This window comes from Pseudorasbora parva, chromosome 19, assembly GCF_024679245.1.
Source record: "Pseudorasbora parva isolate DD20220531a chromosome 19, ASM2467924v1, whole genome shotgun sequence".
NCBI classification, from domain to species: Eukaryota; Metazoa; Chordata; class Actinopteri; order Cypriniformes; family Gobionidae; genus Pseudorasbora; species Pseudorasbora parva.
The window spans coordinates 20768419-20795519 of record NC_090190.1 but is presented as its reverse complement, the minus strand read 5'-3'; the positions used below and the strand labels follow the sequence as shown (position 1 = coordinate 20795519).

General features: G+C 36.4%; 1 protein-coding gene across 8 annotated transcripts in view; it reads left to right on the top strand.

Moving 5' to 3' along the window:
- epb41a (erythrocyte membrane protein band 4.1a) overlaps nucleotides 1-27101 on the top strand; it is a 104921-nt gene that overhangs the window by 5508 nt on the left and 72312 nt on the right. For 2 of the 8 annotated variants that reach the window (XM_067425985.1, XM_067425989.1), the window contains exon 1: nucleotides 10563-10702. The exons of the other annotated variants lie outside the window; for them this stretch is intronic. The gene's annotated coding sequence lies outside the window, so the exon portion shown is untranslated. Of the gene's footprint in view, nucleotides 1-10562; nucleotides 10703-27101 lie in introns of those variants that run through there. 8 annotated transcript variants of the gene reach the window in all.

Sequence of the window (27101 nt, the reverse complement as noted above, 5' to 3'; positions counted from 1 at the left end):
ATCAATTGATACTGCTGCTCAAAATGATAAGTAACTGTTGCATTACTCTTAATGCATGGCTGTATGGAAAAAGAAAAACTTCCATGTTTGCTGTAAATCATGAAAGTTTCAAGATAACAAGATTGATTGTCACCAATTAGTGTGGAGCATGAACCAATTAGACTACAATATCCATGGATGTAGCAAATTCCAAGATGTTTTTGGCTGATGAAAACATCCATTGTGATGAGAACCTGTGGCCAAATCCACAACACAGAGTTGATGACAATGTAGACGTACAGTAATCACTCCTGTTTTGTTTCTTTTGAGGAACACTGCATTTGATGTTTGACAGTACGGTCTTTCATAGCTAATCATTTTTGCTTTGATTGGGGGGGGGGGGGGGGGGGTGAAATGCTGTTTCATGCATACTGAGCTTTTTACACTGTTAAAGACTTGGATTCCCAACACAGACAAAGTTTCAAAAACTAATGTTGGACGTTTGATGGAGTATTTCTTTGTCAAAAATTCTCTTTCCGGTTTCTCACAAGTTTCGGAGAGTTTTTTTTCGAGTATGGGGCGGCTTGACGTTAATAGAGCGGAAGGTCCTTGTATGGGCCGTACGAGCTCTTCTTCCGGTAGGGCGCGCGCGTGACTAGAGCGAGAGAGGAAATGCACGCCCATAAACACTGCTCTCAGGTGCAGATCCACTCGTCCGTGAACACTTATGACGCGCCGCGCTCCACTTAATTCCTATGGGTGACGTCCAGCGACTTCAACGCTTCAGCACAGCAACAACATCGCTTCAGGCGCGTCTCAAAGTGGATTTACACGCCACTGCTGTCACAGGACTTCACCAAACCAAAGAAGTGTGTTTTTGACGGAGCAGTCCCAGTGATAAAGGTTCGGTCCTGCTTTGGAAGCAGCCGGTGAGTAAAACTGCTTCAAATGTCTGTGCTGTTGCTTATCGTCGCGTGAGTAAACATCAGTAAACGACACGATCGCGTGCTTCGTCATTCAAATGCGCTAACGGACTCCATTGTTGTTCTATGTATAACGTTACACTAGTCTGACGTGTAAAACTGTTGTGCTTGCTACTGCTAAGGTTTAGTTACATACAATAGTCCATAAACCGAATCATGGCCTCATAAACTGCGAGTAAAGACACACAAATGTGGACAGGCCACTAAATACAGTACATACCATAGAGACGGACGTCCTGCTGTTGCTGTTTCTCCTGTTAAATTTATTTCAGCCTCCGAATGATTCTGGATCATATCTATTAGCTGAGATCTATAAGGGTTTCTCCACGCTTGAGGACGTCACCGCTTTGTGCGCATTCGTCATTCTTTAGCTCCGCCCACACGATATGCCCCCAGACGCTCATTTTTTTCCGGAAAGACTCGGTACAGCCTATATTTCTTTTATAAATATAATAAAACTAAAGACTTTTCGGGGATATGAAGGATGCAATACTACTCTATAGGTACTCAAGATTGACATGAGATTGACTGAAACTGAGTGTTTCACCCCCCCCCCTTTAAATAAACCTATGTTGTGACTGTACATCAATAGTGTTTTGCATCAATATATTACAAACTTTGTTCAATGATTCCACTGTGTCTGCAGTATTCTCTCTCCTACTGCAGTACTTTTACAGAGATGTACAGAGATGTAGTACCATAATGAAACCTGTATCCCCTATTTTGTTCTACAATATTTAATGATTGTACGAACAAATGACACAGTGAAACTATCGGTTGCTTGTGTGTGGGTGATCTATAGTTATGTTACAATGGTATTTCACAGTAAATTTGTGTTTTGAACCAATGATTGTGCAAGTGCAAGATTTCTTAAAAGATGTGAATGCACAATGCAATGTTTTGAACATTAGACATCCTGTGTTACAAGTGATAACCGTTTTGAGTTTTGTGTCTAGAGTTATGAAAAATGACATCAAGGTTCTGAAAATAGTAGCAAAGTGATTGTAAAAAACTGTATTTAAAGCAATGTCATTCATACATTTAAACCATCGTTTTGGGGCTGCTATGGAGTACAGTTGCATGATTTTGAATTTTCTGGTTAAAACTGCGTTATTTAAAATTAGATTTTATAAAAACAAACAAACAAACAAACAAAAAAATAATAATAAAGAACACCAGGTTTGTTTTGCTTGTTTGTATGGCTGTACAATTTGGCCAAAATGTTTTGCTTAAATATTAATATGACTAATAATAATAATAATAATAATAATAATAATAATAATAATAATAATAATAATAATAATAATAATAATTTGTATAAATATTATTGCCAAGTAAATATATATAATATTACTATTGTAATAACATTTTAATTATTAAAAGTAAAAAAAAAATAGTTAAGGATAAATATTACAATAAAATAATTAGACAATTATTATATATCTTTAATATGTCTACTCTTCTGTACATTGGATAAAAACATATGGCTTATCAAATTTATTTAAAAAAAATATATTTTTTCCTATTTTACCCAAAATATGTGAGCATTATTGAGCGCTAAACACATGTTTCTTTCATACTGGAAGCCAGAGGGTGCCCTCAAAATATGCCGCCAAGCAGTAATATAACGTAATAACTTTTTCATAACTTAATAACTCATAGTAACTTAACTTAATAACTTATTAGTTATATAACTTATAAAGAAATCCCTTGCATTGCATTAGGCTATCGCTGTAGCTAAAAAGAAAATAGAAATGCTTGGACTGATTAAATAATACATAAAGACAATAAACACACAAATGTGACAATATATGGTTTATCTTCTTCAAGCATCAAACAGATAAGCTACTGTAGCTCAAATTGCTCAATAAGTAAATACTGGTTCTGATAGAAAGTTGTCAAAATACAGTGCTTCGCAGTTTGTTGCGTATGGGGTTGCATAGTGCACAGACCAGTCAGAGTGCCTATGCTGACCCCTGTCCACGGCCAAAAGCGCCAACAGTGGGCATGTGAGCATCATAACTGGAGCACGGAGCAATAAGAAGGTGGCCTGGTCTGATGAATCACTGTTTCTTTTACATCACGTGGATGTCCGGGTGTGTATACATAGCTTACTTGGGCACATGGCACCAGGGCACATACAATGGCACATACAATGGGAAGAAGTCAAGCCGGTGGAGGCAGTGTGATGATGCTGTGTGATACTTTGGTCAGTGTTCTGCTGGGAATCTTTGGGTCCTGCCATCAATGTAAATGCTACTTTGACATGTACCATCTACTTAAGTATTGTTGCAGACCATGTAGTACCATTTATGTAAACGGTATTACTTGGTGGCTATGGCCTCTTTCAGCAGGATAATGTGCCCTGCCACAACGAAAAAATGGTTCAGGAATGGTTTGAGGAGCACACCTTCTGTGGTCTTGCAAAGTCCATGCCTTGACGGGTCAGGGCTGTTTTGGCAGCAAAAGGGAACCAACAGAATATTTAGGAAGGTTGTCATAATGTTGTGCCTGATCGGTGTATGTAGGCTATGCTGTACATTATAAGCAAAAAAGGTTAAAAAAACAAAACATAATTTGCATATTTGATATAATGATATTATATAATCTGCAGGTACAGTTTTTCTTCAACTTTTAAGTGCACTGTCAATACAAATAAGTACACTTCTTTTTCAGTAAAAGGTTAGACTTGTACAATACTGTAAGCAATATTGCAAATTATGGCACTTTGTCACCTATACCAGAAAGTCAGTATTAAATCTCCCCTGTTAGTATACATTCTGTGTAAATGGCCAAATAAAAAAATAAAAAAATGCAATGCACCTTAGATTTTATAAGTGTTCTGTCAACACATTTTGTTTTTGACAGGTTTACTGCGCCATGTTTTTTTCCTGATGAAAAGCAACCTTTGGAACAGAGTTTAAGTTAAATAATTTTTCTCTACAACTCTTGTGGATCAAGTCATGCTCTTCATTATCTTCTGGAAATGGAATTCAGGGGAACAAGAATGGCCATAGAGATGAGCAGCTTTGTGATAATGAAACATGAGACACCTGTCTTCAGCTTAATGGGAGTTTAGTTTCATTCTTGGCAACATTAAATATTGAACCATACTCGTGAGTGATAAGAAAAAGTATTTATAGAGAGCTAGCTCATATTTCACTCGAGTTGGAGAGAATGGTCATTTTTGGAAATGTTATAATAAACATAAATCTAGTTATGCCAAGTCCTAAAATATGTTACAAAAATAAGTTTCTTGTAAAAAAAAAAAAAAAAAAAATTCTATCCAGGAAATTAAGAACAACTTGGAAAAGTCATGTGTCCTTTGAATTTCGTTGTGGACAATGTGCAGCCTTGAAGTCAATGATTCTTTGTACAAAAGTGAACAAAAATGTCTTTGAAATCTAAATTCATATTTTAATAATATATTATATAAAATAGGCCTAACAAATAAGATAAGATAATATATTATATTAAATAGGCATAACAAAAGCTGGTCTTCCAAATTAAATGTCTTTTAAATTTTAATAGTTTAATGTTATATGCAGCCAGTAAATCAGTGCACAAAAATCTTTATACTCTTTGGAAGTGAAACAACATGTTTTCTTTTACATTAATTTTGTTTATGGTTTGTTTATGGTATGGTTTTTTAATGAGGGCATGTCAACTTCGACTAAGGGAGAGATGAATTTGCTTGGACTTATATAAAAGTTATACAAAAGTTAACTTAATAATACTTTTATATCTGGCTGTATATTTATTGCTAATATGTTTTCTTTGCCTCTCTTTTTTATATTTCGCATCCTGGACTGGATTATCCTTCATTGGCTGATGATTTTGCTGGAAATGACTTGAACTGATTTGTGGTGAGTTTGTCATATTACTTCCTTTCTTTATATTGAGATTTACTGTACAAAGCTCAGGAAAAGAACCACTGTTCATTCATTATTGCAGGTCACTCAATAAACTCCACATTTGCTTAGTGCAGGCACCTGTCGTCCCAGTGCCACTGACAAAATGCTGAGGAAAAATGCTCACTTCTGCTGTGATCTCATAATACTTGTTATTAAGAGTTACATTTTGGTTAAAGTGAGGAAATCGCTTTTAAAAAAGGGGTTCAGTAAGTATCAATGTATCAGCCCTTCATCTGAGAAAGATGCTGTACGGAGTATTTAGATCAGTATCTGTGCTGTCAGAGATGAGGCCTGAAACACAACCTCAGGCTGAAGAGGTTATCACCACATCATCACTATAAAAGCTTTTCACACTGTTCAGCCACTGACATATGGTGTTAACTGGGAACAACTGATATTTGACACTGCTTAATAAGAAATAGGGTGTTTTTTTTAAAGCAATCCTATTATGCACTTTTAGGAAGTCTTTATTTTGTTTTTTGGGTGGACTAGAATATACTTAATGCTTGATTGTTCAAAAACACATTATTTTTCATATTTATTACATTATATCAGCACCTCTCCCCCCAGTCTGGCTCGAAAGTGCCATTTATTTCCTGTTTCGCTGAAGCCCCTGCTTCCAAAATACAAAATGTGCTGTGATTGGTTAGCTGGCCCGGAGTGTTGTGATTGGCAGCATTAAGCACGTTCGGGAAATGTCTCGCCCCTTGTAGCTGCAGTACTTAGATGTAAATAGTAAAGATGGCATAAATTTCAACCCAATTCAAGCCTGATTCAAACTTATAATAATTTTAACAAACAAGAGGATCGTGCAAACGGATTTCATGTGTGAAAACAAGGATTTAAATATTAATTTATGTTTTTATGAATTTATGATTAATATATATATATATATATATATATATATATATATATATATATATATATATATATATATATATATATATATATATATATATATATATATATATATATATATATATATATATATATATATATATATATATGTATACTCACCTAAAGGATTATTAGGAACACGTGTTCAATTTCTCATCACATGGCAGTTGCTTCAATGCATTTAGGGGTGTGGTCCTGGTCAAGACAATTTCCTGAACTCAAAACTGAATGTCAGAATGGAAAGAAAGGTGATTTAAGCAATTTTGAGCGTGGCATGGTTGTTGGTGCCAGACGAGATAGTCTGAGTATTACACAATCTGCTCAGTTACTGGGATTTTCACGCACAAACATTTCTAGGGTTTACAAAGAATGGTGTGAAAAGGGAAAAACATCCAGTATGCGGTAGTCCTGTGGGCGAAAATGCCTTGTTGATGCTAGAGGTCAGAGGAGAATGAGCCGATAGATTTAAGCTGATTTAAGAGCAACTTTGACTGAAATAACCACTCATTACAACCGAGGTATGCAGCAAAGCATTTGTGAAGCTACAACACGCACAACCTTGAGGTGGATGGGCTACAACAGCAGAAGACCCCACCGGGTACCACTCATCTCCAATACAAATAGAAAAAGAGGCTACCACTGTTTTTTTTTTTTTACCTCTGTGCAGGCTGGTGGTGGTGGTGTAATGGTGTGGGGGATGTTTTCTTGGCACAGTTTAGGCCCCTTAGTGCCAATTGGGCATTTTTTAAATGCCATGTCCTACCTGAGCATTGTTTCTGACCATGTCCATCCCTTTATGACCACCATGTACCCATCCTCTGATGGCTACTTCCAGCAGGATAATGCACCATGTCACAAAGCTCAGATTATTTCAAATTGTTTTTTTAAACATGACAGTGAGTTCACTGAGCTAAAATGGTCCGCACAGTCACCAGATCTCAACCCAATAGAACATCTTTGGGATGTGGTGAAACGCGAGCTTTTTTTTTTTTTTTTACAGGTGTACTACAGGTCATTAGGAAGCTTTGGTATATGACTATTGGGGTCAATGTTATTCATTTTATGTTTTATATGTTCAATGTTCATTGACAATGTATAATTTATGCAGAATTTATGTCTTTGAAACACTGGAAATTTTGTAATATAGATTTAATGTATAGCAATGAGGAAAATGTCTCCCTTGATATGTCAAACACATGCCTTTATTAATTTTTCCTATACATTTTATAAAAAATGCATACTTGTGAACTAGAGATTCAAAAAATGACATTATTTAGTCATTTTAGTAGCTCCCATGTAGTTTTACAAATTGTCAGCAGATGGCAGCAGAAAGTCTGATGGGGAAATGGAGGAACAGGTGGTCACAGGCTTGAGCTCTGGATTAACAACATGGAGAGAGAGAGAGAGAGAGAGAGAGAGAGAGAGAGAGAGAGAGAGAGAGAGAGAGAGAGAGAGAGAGAGAGAGAGAGAGAGAGAGAGAGAGAGAGAGAGAGAGAGAGAGAGAGAGAGAGAGAGAGAGAGAGAGAGAGAGAGAGAGAGAGAGAGAGAGAGAGAGATAGAGAGATAGAGAGAGACTCAAAAACACCCAGAGGAAGAGAGTGATTACTATAAATGTTTTCATCAGCCTTTTTCAGAACATTTCCAAAAAATTTCCAAAAAATTTATTTATATTAGATATAATTTATAAATAACAATATATTATGTAAATGTATGACACATTTATTTAATAAATAAGATATATTTTAATGTTTTATATTTTGTCATATATTTATTATTATTTGATTTTATTTCACAATAATTTTTTATGATGCATAAATGTTAAACTTACATTTTAGTAACTGTCTTACAACTATGTCTTATTCTATCTTAGATCTAAGTCTTAAATTGTCAAGAACTCACGGAGAACCATCATTGCTTTTGTTGTGCGTAATACACAACACGCACGTAAGGCGTAATACACGCACGTAAGGCGTAATACAGCCTTTTCTAAATGTCTTTCTTCTTTCTGTACTTTCATGTTGTTTATGATAGTTATTGCAAAAGCATTATCTTCATTACTATGTTAATGTAATGCTATTACAGACGCCCCTGTTTTTGGGGTGTAATGGGTTGTGTTTGAAACAGAGCCAGTGTGTTGACAATTTTTGGCTGCACTAACGATCCCCAAAATCGCTTGGCCATAATGGCGTGAGCACGCCTGACATGACATCAGTCATTCAGTAGGAGCCTAGGAGGTCTCCTTTGGCCTGTCAGTTTAGAGATATTTGACTAATGCTGTGGTGGTTGACAGAGCAGTAATTAGGGGTTTCGTGCCCAGCTGGTGCCCACTATCACAGATGTTAATGGAGAAGATCTGGGGGTGGGGAGAAGGTTCTGGAGGGACAGGGTGGGGTGGGGTGGGGTGGGGTGTGAGTGTCTCCACTCTGTCGCGCCCATCTCTGGGGACTTTGACTGTCTGGTTGGTGCTGTCACTTTGTTTTAGCAGATGTATTGTAAAGCACCCACCCTTTACATTATCTACTGGAAGGGCCAATGCTCCTGATGTGGGAAACCACATTAGAAGCGAGAGACAGAGAGCCATATACTATTATTAATTCATGAAAGCAGCCACTGATAAAAGATCAAGTTTTGTTTTACGGACCAAAAATAGGTTGATTGATGTTCTGCTAATGTATAGGTCCCTCTTAGTTTTTAACAAAAACAATAATAGATATTTGGGACTTTTTTTTATTTTTATGTGTGTGTGTCTTGGCTGAATGCAAAGCAAATAAATGTGAGCAAATAAAAGTGCATATCCACTTTTTGTTTGTGCAGTTAGGGCGGCACCATCATGCATTATTTACTAGTAGTGATGGATGATGCCGTATTTTGAGAGCAGAGGGAACACACCCAACCCTCCAGTCATGATTATTGTGTGGTTTGACAAAATGCTGAGATTTACAATCCTATGAAGACATTATATGTCCATTAATAGCAGAAGAAAGCTCATATATCTGATATATCTATCTACTTCACCAGATTTTTTTTTTCCTGAGATTTGGAGCGCTAATTAATTCAAATACATTTTTTTAAATTAATTAGCGCCCCAAATCTCATACATTTTTTGGTGTAGCAGATAGATATATCAGATATATGAGCTTTCTTCTGCTATTAATGGACATATAATGTCTTCATAGGATTGTAAAAATAAATAAATAAATAAATGAACAAACAAACCAACAAACAAACAAAAATAAATAAATAAATAAATAAATAAATAAATAAATAAATAAAATACAAAAATAAATGAATGAATGAACCAATAAATAAATAAATAAAAATAAATAAATAAATTACCAAACATGCAAGTGCATTATGTGTGCACCTATCAATTTTGTTATGTAAGTACAGTAGTTAAAGACCCCCCCCCCCACACACACACACACACAAGAACACTTACTGTGTTCATGTTTTACAATTTTACTGCTTTTGAGTTGGAATACAGGGACAGATTTAGTGGAATGGTTAGGCTTAAGGTTGGGTTAAGGGTAAGGGTCAAGAGTGTATATATAGATTGTTATTTAGAGAAAATAACAACAACTGTAATTTCAAGTAGGTATTATTTTTCTATAATATAACCAGATGTGTTCGGATAATCTCCTTTGGACCTTGCTCCAGAAACGTGAGATTAACGGACATAACCAAAACACTATTCTTAGTCTTTAAGGCAAATTTACGGCTTTTGTGGATTCATTTAGTTAAGAAAATAAGGAGTACAATTTTATACTGTGTTTCTTTTGCCTTATGCAGATAAATATACCACATGTTTTAAGGCCTTTTCCCACTCTTTGTTCTCAAAGATGTTATTAGTAGATTTTGACAGGCTAGGGATCTTGATTAGTATAAAATTGCTGTTTTGGGATGCTACATTTATCTTGCAGATGTTGGTTTCTTTTTGAGAAATATGTATATATTTTTTATTCACTAATCATATTCCTGCCAATGTAAAGTGGATATATGTTCATCAATGAACCCTATACAATCCAGACACAGGTAGATCCATCTGTCCAAATCTGCCTTGATTTTGTTACCACGGAGGTGACGTTAAGATGTTATAGCCTATTTAAGTTTGCAGGGACATGGATTCCAAAATAACAGAACCTTTCAACTGGCCACCTAAATGAGAAACCGAAACCAGGCAAGGCATTAGTATTGCACGGGGGGGGGAACCAATGCTTCAGACTTGTTGACATTTATTTTATAGCCTATTTAAAATGTTATAGACTATTTTATGTCTATTGTTATGATAGCACCAACTTCTTTCAAGAAGTAGTTTTTTTTTTTAAGTAGGTCTACAATGTAAAAACAAGGTGCATTGTATCAAATTATTAGTTTAAATGTTAGTACATAGAAGCACTTATATAAAGTGAGACCAAATATTTACATGTTCAGTGGTAGAACAAGTTGCTTGTAGCCTACTTTCACAAAATAGCACCTATTCTATCAATTTCTGAGATTAAATCCTGTTTTCAAACACTAAACACTTATTTTAAATAGCTGATGAAATATATATTTTTTCAGTCAGTCATGCCTATTCTGAAACAAAGTAGCAGCTGAAATGAAAGATTTACAAAACGAATCCATTTGATCCCGTTTTTAAGTCTCCTTGGTTACGATGCTGCTGCAGCCTTAGCGCCAGGGACCGAAGCTGTGTGATCTCACATACGATTGGCTAATTTCTACCTCTGCTCGTTTCCCATTGGTCGCTTTTACAAATACGCTTGGCTCATTGCATAGATAGCCCCCCCTTTTTACTAGAATCTAAACACCGTTTTAAAAAAAGGTTGGATAATTTTGTACATGGGTTTGCTTGAGTGATATCTTTGTGAAAGCGATTTCAGGATATTTAGTAGTGGATTGTTTTTACCCGTTGATGAATTAAAGGGAAAGGTAAGAGGGAAATCTTGCTGCTGGATTGTGTATTGTGTGATGCTCGCGAGGACGGGAATCTGTTGACATTTTTTTCACATTCGGCGCCATTTTCAGACATTCCATTCACGCGCACCTGCTCAAGCGCTGTGATTCTCAATATCAAAGCATTTTGATCGACAGCTGTCAGAAAAACTACAAACGCTTTAAAGTTATAGTCGTTTGACGAGCGCTCTGATTTAACGTTATTGTATTGTTTCGGCGCACTGTTGGTGGGCTGAACGTATCTCACACGTTTAGGGCACCCATGACAAATGTTTTAATTGTTTTGCTTTTTGATTTAGTATACAGCAATTTATGTCACGCAAAGGGTTCGCTTCTGTGTCGTTTGTGTCTGTTATGTCGTGTCGTGTCGTGTCGTGGGAAATTGCCCCGTTAGGCTGTAACGTTATCAGAAAAGCGAGTGTGTTCTTCATGCAGGTATATTTACTTTAAACAAGGTTATATTGCTTTGTCAATGTTAAATACGAAAGCTCGCTGTGTCTAATGTGGTTGAAACTCGGTTTGATAGGGGTAGGATAATTATCATCTAACCTCAAATTAAAAGGCGCTCAAGTTACCTTTGTTCTCTTCTTTCTTTCTTTCTTTCTTTCTTTCTTTCTTTCTTTCTTTCTTTCTTTCTTTCTTTCTTCAGGAAATCCAAACGTGCTTCAAATAGTAACATCTAAATAAACTTTCATTGAGTCGGCAATGACATCATAAACCTAGCTGAATTACACCAACAAAATAAGATTTTGCACAGTTTGACTTATACAGTTCTTTTGCATCACCAGTCTGTGTGAGAACTGTAAAGCTGATATTATGATATTTAAAGGTCCCATGACACTGGATCTGCCATAACAGTCTTGAAGTAAACAAATCACAAGCTGTGAGGTCTGGAGACTTTGCATTGCCTTTCAAACCCAGAGGCCTTGTTATTGTAATAACTACCTTCACGTTATTGTTTCTGAGGCTTTTGCCTCTGTGGCCATTCAGAAAGGTTATGCAATCAAACCCCATTTATAAATTGATGTGCTGTAAGCCTTCCCATGTATTTGTATGAAAAAAAGAGATGTGTAATAAAAAAGCGCCTTTTCCTTTTGATTGAACAATGTTCTCTCTGATGTGATTTTCTGAACGCGCATGTTCTTTGCATGGTCTTTGTTATTGTTCTGCCATGCAGCAAAAGCACTCAGGGATATCAGTGTGTTTGTGAAGTATTACAGTTAAGGTTCCTTAAGATCTTTCCGGACGTTTGTGCGTTCTTGATGGCCCAACAACTTCTGCATATGATGCAGTTCAGTCCAGATGGAAGTTTAACACACCAACAGGGTTATCAGGGTGTGTGTGTTTGTAGACGCTGTTGTTACAGTATACAATATTGTGTGTGTGTGTTTTCATGAGTCCATGCGCAGCTGTAGTGTTAATAGTTGAAGTGTTATTGTTTGGGGCCCTGGGTGTTATGCTATAAAAAAGTATAGTAGTTTAATATGGTTCTGTTATGCTATCTGTTTCTCATTGATCTGGGATGTGTTTTCCAAAATTATATTAATAGATGCCACCAATCTCTACTATGAACTTGCAAACAACATTTTATTTCCCTAAATCAAGTTTCTTGGTACATTTTGAGTCATTTTCTTCCTTTCTGTTATGTTTTGAAAATATGTTTTCCTGTCGTTTTGATCTTCTGTTGTGTCTTTCTGCTTCTTGTATGTCTGTTTTTCTTCTTTTCTGTTATGTTTAAAAAAAATGTTTTCCTGTCTTTCTGATCTTCCATTGTGTCTTTCTCTATGTCTGTTTTTTCTCACTTTGTCGAGTGACCGCCCCCCATCCGTTTTGTGTCCATGGAGATCAGGTGCTCTATGTGGTCATTGATTGGTTTGATTGTTCTGAGTTCATCCTCCTGAGCCCCAGTGTTTGTGCACATTTAGGGCCTCCTGTAAAGCCACTTGCCTTTCGGTGGTCCCAGAGGAACCTCTCAATCTCGTTAATTTGGTCACATTTGGCCTGTCTATCTGCAGTTTGCTGAAAATTGGCTTCTTAATTTGGTTGATCAAATATTTGTCTTACTGGAAGCTTGTGTGCATTTAAATCTAGAGGGTCTTTAAAGGTGAAGTGTGTATTTTGGCATCATTAATGCACCAATTGGAATTACAAAAACAACTAGTGTTTTACTTTTAAGAAAATGTGAGTGGTACTAGGTTGTTGTTAAAAATGTCTGTGGTTGCTAGTTGATATAAGTTTACATGCTGCAGGTTTTTTTTTTGTGTGTAGTGCTGTAGAGCTACATTCTTTAAGTCCAAGTATTCACCTTGTTCTTAGGGTAAGAGCAGGCGCAGCCGTTGTAACTTGATTGTGTCAAGGCTTCCATTTCCGTTCACATCCGGTTTATTTTAGCTGTACTTTAATTTATTATAGTAATCATAAACAAACTAGTTTGTACTGAATTGGAATTTCTTCCAATTATCTGCCTATCACGGCAAATTAATCGGATTTGCAAGTGCTCAATCACAGAAAATAGCGTACTTCTGTGTTGTTATACGTGAATACATAACAAGTGTAATCAAACATTTGATGGATCCCATATGGCAAAAAAACAAAAAACATGAGAAAATGTTTTTATATTATTTTAAATATACAAAAATTTAAATATTAAAATAGATTTTCTAATTCCTTTTTTTATATAAAACATTTAAATATTTATAAAATGTAAATATATTTATACTGTCCAACATTTATTAATATATATTTAGCATTTACCTAAAACGTATTTTATGATTAGAATTTTTTTTTTTTGTCCATTGATATACATTTTGTAATATATTTTGACAGCTGTGCTGTTTATTATTAGCATATTTGAAATGTATTTTGGCCAGAAAAATTACTGTATGGGAATAAATACAGCTTTTTAGGGCCCTATCATACACCCAGCAAAATGCGACGCCAGGCGTGATGGTCGTTTCAGCCCAACGCAATTATCATTTTCATGTCCGACGCCGCGTTGTTTAAATAACAAATGTTTGCGTGCTGGTCTGAAAATGAGGTGTGTTCAGGCGCAGTGAATGCCGCAGTTTTTTTTTTGTGTTTTTTAAATGACGTGTTAGTAATATGCACCTATAGACAGGTGCACAACACGCACACTCTGCTTATTACAAACACAGGGACTCGCCACAGCACACAAACATAAAAAAAAAGAAAATAAAGAAAGAAGCTCTCTGGAGATGAGACTCGGATTGGTTTATTGCACCCAAAACACACCTATGAATCATTAAGAGACTATAGAACCCTGTTTTTTTTTTCCATCTAGCTTTTTTCCGTCTTTTTCTTAAACTAGCAAAAGTGGATTCAGACATGCCCTGAGTGCACCTGCGCCATGCGTACTTAATTCGTACTAAAGCATTTATATATTATATTATATATTTAAAAAGACTTATTTACTTTGTTTGCCTGAAACTTTTAAAATGTTTAAAAGTCTTAAATGGACAAACAATGATATACCATCACTATGTTTCTCATTTATGTGTCTGTAGCAAATGTAAATCAGTTTTGCTCAGGCTAGAGTTTTCTGGGTCATTCACAGCTGGCTCCTGTCCTTGAGCCTAGGGTGAGCAGAAACCCGGTGTTTAAAGATGGAGACCAACATGCCGGTGAGAGGAAGAACAACTGACAGTGAGATCCAGATGCTTGCTCCCCCTAGAGAGAGAGAGAGAGAGAGAGAGAGAGAGAGAGAGAGAGAGAGAGAGAGAGAGAGAGAGAGAGAGAGAGAGAGAGAGAGAGAGAGAACATTTCTCTCTAATCCCGCACAGGACCCCGATTAATTTTAAAGCCGCTTTCCAGTCTTAAGCTCACTTTCTGCATCCAGTTACAAAAATGCACAGCACTTAGGCTTTCTACTACACTGTTTACTCTGTCTTCCCATTGTTTACTGTCACCATAGCCCCAAAGTGCCACTGTTAGTGTGGCATCAGTGGTAGGTACGAAATAAATGACGGTAAGCAGAAGGTTATGAGACGTATTATGAGACGATGCACCCATAGAAAGGCATTTCCGTATCTGATCAAGAGTCAAAATTGTGTGTAATTTAAAGGAAGTGTATGTAAGACTGTGGCCAAAACTTGTACTGCAGGTGTCTCCCCTCTCCCGCTCTCCCTGACTCGAGGTTGCCATATTGGCTACAGGATCCAGCAGAACGTTTGTAGCTGCAGCTGTGGTAAATCTGGCAACCCAGATGCCGAAACACTACTGACTTTGTGATTGGTCGATAGATGGAGGGCGGCGCTTCAGGCCAAAACACAGCATGTCAACATCAGTTGAGGGCTGCAACAACAACTTTTAAATGAAAATATTCTGGCCGGACTACTATTGTCAGTGAGTGTGTTTACATGCACGCCAGTAAGCTGATAACTCAAAAAAATCGGCTTATTGATGAAATAATCAGTTTTCCCCGTTTACATGCAAACCAGTAAACTGACAACGCAAGTAAACCGCGTTTACATTACTTTATTAATAAACCGGGTTATTTCCTTGTAGTGACGTCAAAAATAATAATGTCCGTATATCTGACTCTGAGTTTTTTTTTTGCGTTTGCAAAAAAAAATTAGCGTTTTTGTCACCTATACAAAATATCACACATGCGCAGTTCAATAAGCCAACAGAAAGCAGGTTAATGTTTTTACATGCCGTGCGGAATCGGGGTAAGAGGCAAAAAACTACCTGTCCCGTCCGGTTTATGCTTACGCCGTTTATGACCTTACTCCGATAAACGAAAATGGGTTACTGCGTTTACATGACCATGTTTATTGTCGGCTAAAGGCACAATCTGCTTAAGAACGTGCATGTAAACGCACCCATTGATATAAGTATTTGAAATTAACATGATTTCTTAATGTCTAGTGACATCAGGTCCATTTTATGATTAATTGAAATATATTTCTTACATACAGTTGTTCCTTTAAAGGAATAGTTAAAAAAAAAATTATGCACTCTCAAGAAAGAAGTCCACCTCAGTTAATCCAGACATTTCTAAATCTTTATTGTCTTTCTTTCTTTTCTACACACACACACACACACACACACACACACACACACACACACACACACACACACACACACACACACACACACACACACACACACACACACACACACACACACACACACACACACACACACACACACACACACAGTTACTGTGATATAAAGCTACTAGGTCACAAGGTGAAAGTGGCAGTTTTGTGCCACTGCAGGTGTGACTGTATTTGTGTGTGTGTGTGTAAATCTGTCACTGTCAGCATTAGAGTTGTGTACGTCAGGGACTTTTTTTTGCAGCGGCAAGAAGGCTTTTAGTGATTTTACTTCTAGAAAGTTGCGTTGATACATATTTTTGGCTTTAATATTTGTATTGTGTTGTAAGCTTTTTATAAAAGCAATAAAGAATTGAGGCTAGTGCTGTATCGTGAATAAGTCACGGCTGAAGGGATTGTACTAACAACGCCCTTCAGCCGTGACTTATTCACAGCCTCTCATACCTTATTGCTTACATACACATTTTTTCAATTATTTTGTCAGCTAGAAATGACTCTTGTTGAGTACAGTCCATATAATATACTTTTTTAAATTCTTAAAAGATGTGGAATCCCTTGTTCAGCTGTTTAACCTGTAATACATATGTCATAAACACGTGTTTAAGTTTAGCTTAAAAGATCTATCATAGCATAAAATTGTGTTTTTACCTTAAGTTCATGCCAGGCCTCTAAAGTATTAAAATGCACACTTGTAAAAAAATAAATAATAATGATTTGTTACATTTATATAGCACTTGTATTAAAGATCAATCTGACTGTGTGTGCATTTTAATATTCACAGATTTACACAATTATTTCCACAAGCACAAACTTGATGGCTAACTCCATAATGGCCAAACTTATACTTTGGACAGTGCAATTATGCTATAATTTTAGCTGTTGTCTCAGATAAAGTTTTGAAACACAACGTGTAACAAGACCAGGGTGAGAGAATGAGTACAATGCTTGCTAAGCAATAGATTGTAAAACATGTTTTGACCCTTAATCCCCTTAATGTAAAATCTACACATTTTCACTTTTTACAGTTTGCCAATTTACTTAAGTATATTTTTTATCAAAATGTTTTTATATGTTAAGGGACCGGTCACACTCCATTCACTCCATTGACTTTCATAAACAGGAGATGAGAAACATACGTGTGAAGAAGTTTTGGTTTTAGCTGCATTCCAAAGGTCAAGTTTGGAGAACTTAGAACTATAAAAATAAACTTTAAAACTGCAGGTTGGCTGCACTGCAGGAAAGTGAAGTAGACATTTTTACATTTTGTATTATTGATGTGGCCATCTGATGATATGTTTAATTATTCTAAAAAAAAAAGGCACAGCAGATCGTGACTCGTTTGTTGCAGTGTCTGAAACAATTATGCATCTTTTAGAAATAAATATATTTGATAATTCTAACAGCTTTTCTATATAAAAAAATCACTAGGTTTTAAAAAGTATGAGGGTTTTGACAACCTGAAAAGTATGAAGTTACAGTAACTCCATAAATTCACAAATGCATATTTTATTTTATTTTATTTTTAAGAAGTCTCTTATGTTCACCAATTGGCTGCATGTATTTGATCAAAAATAGAGTTAAAAAAACATGTTGTGAAATATGATTGCAATTTAAAATTTATATTTAAATATATTTTGCAATGCACGTTATTTCTGTGATGGCAAAGCTGAATTTTCGAGCCCGATCTCACAAAAATGCGTATAAATAATACGAGTTTGCAATCTCGTGGAATGTATATTGGTATGCGGTTTTTCACGTGCATATGATACGCACTTTATGCCGTATTATACATACGAAGAAATTGGTTTAATAAATAGAAACTCTATATATATTATTGTATCTGAACCACATAAAAATGTGATAAATCATGAAAATGGCACAATTTGGCATGTTTCATCAGAAAAATAAAACACAATTACCCAATATGCTTACAATATCTCTTAATAATATTTGAATAAAGGTTGTCGATTCTCAAAAATGTTAATTGTATTAACTCAATTTTTTATTTCGATGAACTCAACATTTTAAGGCAACCAGGTAACTTGTTTGTTAAACATTCTTTTACAGTGTATGACATTCAGTTGCCTCTTTTGACATCTGTGTATTGCTGTTGCCTGTTTCATCAAACTTTAACTTCCTGTGAAGATTCAAGATTGACTTTTCCAACTTGAATCAAACCACATCATGAGATGCATTTCATTTGCATTCAATGACCGCTTATCATTCCCACGAGCCATTAGTGCTTGGACCCGATGATTGCTGCTAGCGGCTATATTTTGTTTTTAATTATAGTAGAGATGTAGTATGAATTATATATTATAGATTGAGTATAAATGATTGAATGCTTTCGTGCTTTGGTGTTGCCACCCCTCACGATTCTCATACCACCCCCTTGCCACCGTATTAATAATTCTCTAGATGCGATTCTGCCCCTGTGAGCCAGGCCTTTAGGCCATAGATACTTATTATTGAGCCCTGGCACACAGCATCAGTCAGCTGGCTTAAGACGTCCAAGTATGTTCTCAACCTAATACTTTTCTATGAAAATGTTCAAATGTTTGTCTTTGAAAGAGCTGTTTTTTTCTGTAACGTTTCTAGCAAATTAGCTTAAAGGTTCAGTGTATTATGATGATCTATTGACATAAATGCAATATAATATACATAACTATGCTTCAGTGGCGTGTAAAGACCTTACATAATTTACCGTTATGTTTTTATTATCTTAGAATGAGCCATTTCTATCTCTATACATCATGGGTCCCTTTACAGTGAAATCAGCATTTTGCATCATTATGTTTCTACAGTAGCCCTAAACAGACAAACAAACTTCTCTACAGAGTGCTAGTCACTCTCTGCTCTCTCCGACGACAACATTTTTGTCCTGTGTCGGCCAACGTAGCTTCTTTATGTGCTCCAAAAGGGAGGGGTGAGCGTTGGGGGATGCAATTCACAACCTCACCACTAGATGTTGCAAAAATTCACACACTGCACCTTTAATTCTTGTAAATAAAAGCAAGTATAGTCTATAAGTTTAATGTTGTTCTGTTTTAATAATTAAAGTGATGCTACACAGTGTAGCATCACTTTAATTATTAAAACAGAACAACATTAAATAAGTTAATGAAAAAGTTTAAATAACCACCAAGTACAGTACGTGTGGTTATTCACACTATTGAATAACCACACGTACTGTACTTGGTGGTTATTTAAACTTTTTCATTTAATTTGGTCTGAGCATAGGGTGATATATAGGCCAGACTTATCATTCCTCAAATATTTGTCAGTATTTAGAAGATTTACAATGATAAAACTCTAACTGTGTTGACTTGATTACTGCAGCTGTAAGGTGATATCTATTAAGTACATATATATTAACATCAAAAGTTTGAAGCAAAATGTATGTTTTATTTTAGCTATATAGCCCAAACCTTTACTCTTCCAAAGAACAGGAGTACTGTGAAGATAAATGTGTGAAGATAAACAGTCATGATGTGTCAAATGAAATCTGATCTTTGGTGTTTTTAGGAGAGTGATGATTATGAGGATTGCTTTGAGTCAATAAGTGTGTGTATTCCTCTATAGAGGTTGTCGGTCAGGTCAGAGGCGATGGGTCTCGCATATGTCCACTTTTCACAGTCTCTGAGAGGCCAAAACACCCCACACACCATCTGTCACCACTGCACCAATTTGTGTGTGTGTGTGTGTGTATGTGTATGAAAGATAAAGGCCCCGTCCACACGGAGACGCGTTTAGCTGTATACGTATACATTTTGTACCGTATCAGCGTTTCGTCCACACGGATCCGGCGTTTTAGAAGCATGAATCCGAAATTTGCATTTTTCGAAACCGGGTCCCAAAGTGGGTAAATCTGAAAACGATCATCTTCCGTTTTCATGTGTACAGCGAATCCGTATATTTTCTGAAACGGTGATGTCATCACACTACGTCCAGCACGGTGAAGAGTTAAGGGATACAACTACGGGCACTGGGCATGCGCACATCAATATTGCGTCATTTAATTACCGTTTCTGCATTATTGTAAGGGTGTATTTTGGGTTGGGGTAGGTGTAGGCATTAATAAAACACATCTGTTAAGTAGCAAATGTATTTATTGTTATTTTATTGTGAGATTTTGCCTCACCTCCGACCACTGCTTTACCCCTTCTAGCCACAACTCTTCTTCTCTGTTTTTAGTGTATTTCTGTGGCAGAATTACAGCACCACACACTGGCCTGGCATGCAAACTACATCGTTTTATTCCGTTTTCGTAAACTCGTGTGGACGCAGATATTTCTTGAAACGAGGAAAAAAAAAGATCGGATTAGGAAAACGCTGGCTTCGTGTGGACGGGGCCAAAGAATATGACTGTATCAACTATGCAGCTGCATTGGACTGTTTCCTTCTGCACCTTGGTTTTACATTTTTCACTTAGAAATTGCTAGTCACATTAACAATGATCTTTGTTTACAACGTTGATAAATAATTTTTACAGTGTGGGATCTGATCCGAGTGATTGAACTGTAATGCATTGTAAGTGCGTTATAGCGATATATAATTGAACGTGTGTGTGTGTGTGTGCGTATCTGCACTTGATGCATAACAGGATGATGGTGTGTGTGTGTGTGTGTGTGTGTGTGTGTGTGTGTGTGTGTGTTCAGATGAAGTGTAAAGGGATGATATTGTGCGTGGGCAGGCCTGTGTTCATTTTGATGATGATGTTGTGATTTGTGTGCATAATTTAGAAAGCTGTAATTAGATAAAGTCGTGTGTGTCCAATAGCATTAATGGAATAGAAGTGTGTTTTGCTTCACAGTGCTCTCTGTGCTCTCACTTGTGTATTTATATAAGAGTTGAGTGATGTTTTTGCATAAGAGAGCTGTGTGGTGTATTGATGGATGGCAGATGCGACAGGAAGATGGTTAAGTGTGTGAGAGTATGTCTGTGTGTACGTTATGGGAGAAAAATTCCCCATTTTTTGGTCCCCATGATGAAAAATGAATGATGCTTTCTGAAATTGCAAAAGTCCTCTGTTTGGGTTGTTTTTTGGTTAAGGGTTAGGGGATGGGACATACAATTTGTACAGTATAAATATATTGTCAATGGAAAGTCCCCGTAAAACATGAAAATCCAACGTGTGTGTGTGTGTGTGTGTGTGTGAGGGGGAGGGAATGTTAAAGAATGGATTAGTGTCAGTGCAGTGGTGTTAGTGACCAGAGGATCCAGACAAAAGAGCTCCAGAGAGAGAGTGAGGAGTGATTGTATAATGTATTTATATAGTATTTATTTACATTCATTATTTTATCAAATATTTATTTAAATGTATTATTATTTTTATTAAATATTTTATTATAATAAAATACATAATACATATTTATTTTTGACCAATTAATGTTTATTTTTTTGTATTTCTTTATTTTATATCTACTTTTTATTTTTTGTATTTTTTCCTTAATTTTTACTATTAATATTATTTATTCATTTATTACAGTGAAAGAGTTTTTACAGTGGAATATATTTTTATAATTTATATTTACATATTAAATGTTAATTTAAATAAGTTCATATTTCATTATTAAATTTTAACATATTTAAATGAACTTTTAATAAGTAGCTAAATAAAAATGATTAAATATATTCCACTGTGATATTTCTCTGTGATAAAAATATATATATTAAAACATTAATAACATGCATTTTTTTATTGAATTCATTCATTCTTCATTAATATATTGTAATTCATATTGTAAATACATATTATAATAAATACATATTATAATAATACATATTATGTATTATTATAATACATATGTATATACATATATTGTATAGCGTATTATAACAGCGATACTCTACCTTATTTAAACTTTGGCTTTTCCTTTCTTGACTGTTGATTTTATTTACTTTTTGTAATTTGTAGTTGTTTTGCCATTCACTGACATCCTGATAAAACAGTGGTGTCCGATGTTCACAGAGGGTTCAGGACTTTAGCGTGTCTAATGTGTCTCTGTCTCAGTTCAGTGTGTTTGTTTCTGTCATTGTTGTCTCAGTAAATCTATGCCGTCACGCCCACGGCCCCTCCTTCCTCCACCCCGCACATTAATAGCGGCCATACAAAAGCATTGTAACACAAATGCATGTCGACAGGCCTCATATTGGCGGCGAACAGGATATTAGTGGTCTGACAGAGCCTGTAGAAAGAATGACGTTGATTTGGGGGAAATTTTGGACTGCCTGCGGGAAAAAGAGCTATGTGTTTGTTTTCTGTTATGTCACTGGAAGCTTCCAGACATCCACACACCCTGAAAATGAGATGGGATCTGTAGAATTATACCTCTTTGCACAGCTGAATACAAGACAGTTCTAGGTCGTAAAATGGCCTATGCACCTGCTGTTCTCAAATCAGGAACTGACGCAAAAAAAAACTAGATCACTCCCATCATTATTAACTAAGTTATTCACACTGCAAGTGCCCGATGTCGAGCGTTGCAACAATTTAGCTGACAGACACCTTATTACTATTTTAGTTACACAGAGGCTGCAACCGCAATCTCATACTTCCCTACTAAATAGCAGGGCCACAACCACCATAGACATTGAGAGGGGTGGGCAAGCCTCCTCCAATAATTAGAAATGGCCAAATTGTACAGCCCAGTATTTAAAATTTTTTGCACTGCTCTGCTGCACTCCATTATAAAGCTCTTTTTATGATGTTAGGATGACAAAAAGGTTTAAAATTAACATTTTTAGTCTGGTCTGCTTCAGAGGTCTTACAGCGCTCCTCAATGTCAAAGTATTTGAGATGGCCAATTAAATAAAAGTAGGCGGGGTTTACTGTTTAAAGAAGCAGAGCATGAATTCCAATGTGAACAGTTTAACGTTTAAAGAGAGTGAGGTAAGAAGCAACAAATTTAATACATGGCAACTTTTTTTTGCGATAGAAATATTAAACTACACCGACAATAACAAAGTACTCTAAAAACGTACTTTCACATTTTTGACATATTATGCATACGAATAAAAGTACATAATTTTAATGCATATTAATGCAAATGAAATTATAATGCAAATAGTTATTATTATTTCCCAACTCGAATAAGACCTAGAATTTCTATACACTATGCTTCTATAGGCTTTATAAAAAATTGGTCCCCCCCAATGTTCAAGACATGGTTATGACCTTGCTTTATAGTAAAAATCCATAAAACAGTAGGCGAATAGTACCTGGATGCCCTACTTCTGGTGAGATTCTAATATGCACATCCAAAGGACACTTTATCCCATGAGGCCACAGGAGAGGATTTGTGAATGACAGTGAAGCGAGTCAAATAGTGCTGGCAGGTTGCATCGCAGTGTCGACTTGATGAATGTTGTACGTACAGAATACATTCGGTCATTTATACTATATAGAAGCTACTTTTTTAATGGTCACAAATTACTTATTTAATTATTTTGCCGCCATTGACTGAAATGTACGGCTTTCTGTGATTTCACCGTTAAATGATGGGGGCACTATTACACATCTTCTAAATGATTACTGAATCTCTGGGTTGAAACACATGTGAAAAAGAAACAGAAACAAGCAATATCATATGTAAGCAGATCATCAACATTAAACAGCAGATAAATCAAAATTTCCTAATGTTACTGAATGAAATGTCGACTCAAGATGATCTATAGGCCTGCAAGATTTGGGGGTGTTGATGGATTTACTCCATATATGTTTTGATCATCACTCTGAATCCAAACTGGATGTAGTGCGATTTTTCTCAGCTTTTTGCTCAAAATGTTTTTGTTTTTTTATGAAACCCAAATTCAACTGTTGATAAAAAAAGAATGCATGAAGCTAGAATAAAACGTTTTTTATTATTATTATTATTATTTAAAAGCAGAGTCTGTTCTTTCTTGTACTTTTGATGTTCAGATATTTATAGAACAATATATTCTGGGGGAAGTCACATTCATTTACATAACACTTTATACAAAACAGATTAAAAGCAGCATCACATTAATAAGAAAATAATAGTGTTAATGTTGTAAAATTCATAAATTATTACATGAAATTCAGTTTTAGCTGTAAAGCAGTACAGTCATAATTTAGCTAAATTTAGTTTAGTGTTTCATTTCAATTCAATATCTGTCAATGTTGAATAGTTCATCATTCATGAAATATGTTCAATTCAGCTATAAGCAGCTCTACAGAAGACAATAGTGTCATTTATTCAGCTCAAGTCTGTTTAATGTTCATTCAATTCAGTTCAGTTCAATAAATGTTGATGTTGCAAAGTAAGTGTCACTATCCAGCTCAAGTCAGTTCAAATGTTGTTCTCACCTGATAGTGTCAGGTTGTTGTATTTTGTGTCATAATTTGGCTCTCAGATCAGTGGAAACGTGGGCCGGTTCTAAAAGAGTTTTGCAGATCCCCTAGCAGAGCACTAAGTGTGTGCATTTGCATAGGGTCAGTATCTTATCTTGGACAGATGTGAGGAGAGAAGATTTGTGAGAATCTTAGTTTGGCAAAGTCACTTTTTTTTTTTGCTTGCGTTTGTGCAGCTGGATGGTTCAGTCCTAGATGAGCAGGTGGTGGGTGTCTGTAGTTAAGTTGTTGATGGCTTTAAGTAGATAAATCGAGAAGTTTAGAAGTTCATTTCCTGTTTGGGTTGATTTCACAATGGGAGGTGTAACAGTGCTTTTTGCAGTGTCAGACACCTGTATGTGTACACCGATTAGACATAACATTATCCACCTTTCTAATATTGTATTGGTCCTCCTTTTGCTGCCAAAAGAACCCTGACCCATAGAGGCATGGTCTCTGTTAGACCCCTGCCTTGAGGTTGTGCTGTGATATTTGGCACCAAGATTTCAGAAGCCTATCCTTTAAGTTTTGTAAGTTGCAAGGTGGGGCCTCAATGGATCGGACTTGTTTGTTCAGCACATCCAAATGCTCGATGGGATTGAGATCTGGGGAATTTGGAAGCCAAGTCACCACCTCCATCTCGTTGTGCTCCTCGAAACATTCCTGGACCATTTTTGCTTCGTGGCAGGGTGCATTATCCTGCTGAAAGAGGCCACCAGGGAATACCGTTTCCATGAAAGGGTGTACATGGTCTGCAACATTAGGTAGGTGGTACTTGTCAACTTAACATCCACATGGGTGGCAGGACACAAGGTTTCCAGCAGAACATTGCCCAAAGCATCACTGGTGCCATGTGTTTCCCAGGTAAGCGACGCGTGATGTAAAAGAAAACTTGATTAATCAGACCAGGTCACCCTCTTCCATTTATCTGTGGTCCAGTTCTGATGCTCACGTCCCCACAGTGAACCTTGTCCACTTTTGGCTGTAGACAGGGGTCAGCATGGGCACTCTGACTGTTCTGCGGCGATGCACTGTGTATTCTTACACATTTCTGTCAGAACCAGCATTACCTTCTTGAGCAATTTAAGCTACAGTATAGCTCATCTGTTTGGACCACACAGGCCAGCCTTTACTCCCCAGATTCATCAATGAGTCATCAAGTCTTGGCCCCTCATGGCCCTGTTGCCGGTTCACCACTGTTCCTTCTTTGGACCACTTTTGACTGATACTGACCACTGCAGACCGGGAACACCCCACAAGTTCTACAGTTTTGGAGATGCTCTGACCCAGTCATCTGGCCATCACAATTTGGCCCTTGTCAAACTTTTTCAAATCCTTATGCTGGTCCATTTTTCCTGCTTCTTTCCCATCAACTTTGAGGACAAAATGTTCACTTGCTGCCTAATATATCTCACCCACTAACAGGTGCCGTGATGAAGAGGTAATCAGTGTTATTCACTTCATCTGTCAGTGGTCATAATGTTATGCCTGATCAGTGTATGTATGTATGTATGTATGTATGTGTGTGTGTGTGTGTGTGTGTGTGTGTGTGTGTGTGTGTGTGTGTGTGTGTATGTATGTATGTATGTCTTTCACACTTGTCTTTCTGTCCATTCAGTTATATTGTTTTTCCAAAGTTCATATTTTCCATAACTTTTTTTTCCTAAAACCTGACCCTTACACAAACCTCAACCTAATTCACACACATTTAATGACAAGTTTTTACCTTATTTATATGTTGATTTCTTGAGAATAAAGTAAAATAAAAGATATCTGCTGTAACATGGAGATTTAATGCATCTTAGTGCCAGACTAGTTAATTAAATACTCACTCAAACACACAACCGTTCTGCATGAATGGGACATTTTCTTTAGTCCACTGTGTTTGCTGTTGTCTGTCCTCAAGAGACTGCTTGGGCTTAAACTTGATCCCTCATAATGAGGATTTATAATTATTCTGCTAATGAATGGGAAAGAAAAATCACTGAATGGCAGACCTGTGTGTGTGTGTGGACAAGATGATTCAATAGGGAGCTATAATTTGAGTCTGTGTTTATTTACTTGTCTGTGTGCTGTGCTCTATTAATTAGCAAAAATAAAAATAGCCTTTTTTTGTAATGTGGTCGAACAATGAGTCAAAGACCCATTTCAATGCAATACTACACCAGAGGGAGATTTTTTTAGTTTCTGTACAGGATATGCATGGTCCAGGCAGAAGATGGAAGGGATTATATTGAGTTGGAAATTGGTGAGGGGAAAAACATCCTCGAGTCACTTGCTAATGGAAGTTCAGTCTGAATCTGTATGGGACAGCAGAACCGCGAGAGTGCATGTTTTTTGAAGACTCAGCGAATCTCCTTTGATGTAATTCAGGTGCAGCTGGTTTCCAGCTGCCATGTGACCAGCTTGTGGTTGTCCAGGGCTACGCTGACATGTGACAAGGACACAGCAGCATAATATATACTCTGAGATCTCTGAATAATATTATCCATGTTACACTGTGTTCTGCCACACACTGATTATGTTACATTATATGCACTTTTTATTTGCTGTGAATTCGCTTGACCAATTTGAACATGATGCATAATCTCCATTGGGAAATAATTTTAACTCCCTTTTCTACGCCCCATGACGCTTTGTGCAAATTACAGGTGTAATTTCTGTTACACTGTAAACAATCAGTGAAATGTTTGCTCCATACAACCCTCGAACATTAAAAGGAAATTTAAAAGGGTAAAAGCATCAAAAAAAAGTACATTCAACAGACCATGAACAGCCCCAAAGCCACGGTTCTTACCCCAGCAAAATTACGGGCGGGGTTAAATATCACCGTGGTAATATATCTGTATTTTGTGACATACGTTCTCATGACAACTGAAAGTATGATGTATTGCATGCGCTTGGGCAAAGTTTTGACACGTTCAATATAGAAAGCTTCAACATG